Source organism: Oratosquilla oratoria, chromosome 6 (genome assembly GCF_046742065.1).
Source record: "Oratosquilla oratoria isolate Oo_2021 chromosome 6, ASM4674206v1, whole genome shotgun sequence".
In the NCBI taxonomy this organism is placed as follows: domain Eukaryota; kingdom Metazoa; phylum Arthropoda; class Malacostraca; order Stomatopoda; family Squillidae; genus Oratosquilla; species Oratosquilla oratoria.
The window spans coordinates 62408554-62411220 of record NC_134782.1 but is presented as its reverse complement, the minus strand read 5'-3'; positions in this window follow the sequence as shown (position 1 = coordinate 62411220).

Genomic DNA, 2667 nt, shown 5'->3' with positions numbered 1-2667 from the left:
TAATAAGCATAACTGTGATATGAAGTCAAATGCAATAAAAGGGTGGGGTGGGGGGCTATCCGAGCCCGCGCCAAGGCGGTGGACAAAATGTAAAATTCGGGGGATAAATGGTCACAAGTTCAAGCAGGTATCAGCCTTATGGACACATAAACGAGCTAAAACATTAACACAAGAAAGTTGTGTAAGTACGACAGGCATCGGGATTACCAAATAACATACCAAAGGAAAATGTCAAGAGGAAATGTCTACAGGAAACCCATACGCATGGACAGACTCCTGGATTGCGACAGCTACCATCCTGATCGCCACAAGAAGAACGTGATCCCTGATCAGGGCACTTTGGAACTGGGCCCATAAAATCTGTTCTACTGTGGAAGCAAAGAAGACAGAAAGGAAACACTTTAGACAAGTTTTCCGCGATAATGGCTACCCCAGCAGAACCGTACGCAATCGTACGAAGACATGACGTACCTACACACAAGAGCAAGGACTAAACACAACAGAATCGCAATCCCATACATCAGTGGTTCTTAATTAACCTTGCTGGAGGTACTGAACCCCGCAATTTTCATACATGCATTCATCGAACCCTTCGTAGTTGGAAAAATAAAATGTGTTTTTTTTTCTTCAAATTCAAAACATAGGAACTATATACTGTATTAGTGCACAAACTGTACCATGGATCATTTGCACACGAAATCACTGTGTTCAAAGAACAAAACCAACAAAACATGAATTTCACAAAAAACAAAAACATAATGAATATTTACTGCAAATCAATGTGACTTTTGCTGTTGCCTCTCAGAGACAATTATAGAAATGCGCCGAACCGCCGAACCCCAGAAACTAACTCACCGAACCTGTAGCAGCAGGCTACCACTGCTACTGTCCCCGAAGCGTACACATTATACTGTTTGTAAAATTATTATTCTGCATCAATTTATTATACATGTCTTTTAAATTATACAGTATGTTGCAAAAATTATATATAGTACGAGGATTACTGTTGTATTGTTCAATATGTTTATATCTATATTTATTTGCATACTTTGTTCATAGCTTTAATTATATTTACAATATAATATGTAGTGCTGGGCAAATACCGCCAATTTCAATACCGGAATTACCGGTAAACAACAATTCCATCACCGGATTTACCGGTAAATTACTGGTATAAGACTCGCGAGGTAGTAGGGACGTCCCAAGTTCGAGTCGCCTTTATGACTTTAATCTAAACAAATTTCATCTTACTATGGTGTGTAGTCACAAGTTTTGTAACGTCGTCACTATAAAAATCCTGCTCTACGAGTCGTTACTCCAACTCTCGTGGGCGGGGAGTAGGGAGGGGGTGCGTGTAAGGTCACAGCATTACCTTCTCTCCCTCAGTGCATAGGCCTACGCACCAATCCCCCCCTCCCCCTCTCACACTCCACTTCCGTCTCTATGTAAGTGCAATTTCATACAAAGAATATATTTTTCACATAGAAACAATTTCATAAAAGAAAAATAATTACATGCATCATTTTTACACATTACACATAAAAATTCATTTCCAAAATCACCCATTTTTCATTTAGTCAGGACAAAGTTTTTTTGTACAATTGAGGTTTTAAAGGTTTTGTGCGAGATGAATTGACATATGTAGGTCATTTTCATAATGTTTTTTTTTTTTTTACCAAGTTCCTCTTATATTAGGCTCAGGAACACAATCTCAACCCTTTGAATTTGTCAAAGTTTTTTTCAATTGTTCATAGTTGTCATTTTTTATATTGGAATTACGTTAATTTTGTATTAGCAGGACTCTACGATCCCTATATTTATATTATAGTACCTTTAAATGGACAAAAAACACACGCATATATTTTATTTTAATTTTTTATTCTGTGTATCCATTTGGATACATGCCCACCGGATTCGCCAGCGCGCGCCACCTCCACCAATCTAGGGTAAGGCTCGCAAATATTAGTTACTTATTAAGACTACGCGAATGATAATTATATGCGTATCACTAACAAAATATGATTTTTGAATAACACGTTACCTTGCGTCGTAGAGGCCACTTCAATGGGCACAGTGTTAATCCACCAGAATCTTTGATCATCTCTGCCCGCTTATTCTTGTCTCTGCTTTCCGTGAGTCTGTTGTGGTATACTGTATTCCCTGCCCCAACCCATAGCTTATATATATATCCTTGTCAGTCATCACTCGTGCGAGTCTGATAAGTGTATTTGTGAACTTGTTTGTGATTAACTCCAATACAAGTACAGTACAAATAGATTGTAACATGCAGATGGTGTCTTTCATGAGCAACTGCGTACATTTATGTAAATATGCATATATTAATCAACATTAAATATAAAGTTAAATATGAAGATCTGGTAAGTGTGGAAACAGTGTCTCTCCAATCTCCCCGTTCTGTGAGCTTTCATGTCCGTTCTACAAACTTTACAACGTGCCTTATTTCCATCCTCTTTCACTTCCGCTAACCATTTTTAAACAGGGGATCCTTTAACCAGGCAGACTGAAAAGTTTTCGAGTAGTTTGACCACCTCTTCATTTCTAGATCACATAGGCTGACTAATCGAATACGTACATTTTGCACTGAACCTCTGCGGGCCGAGATGCGAACAAAACGATCTAGCACGTCTGTTAATTTTCATATTCGAA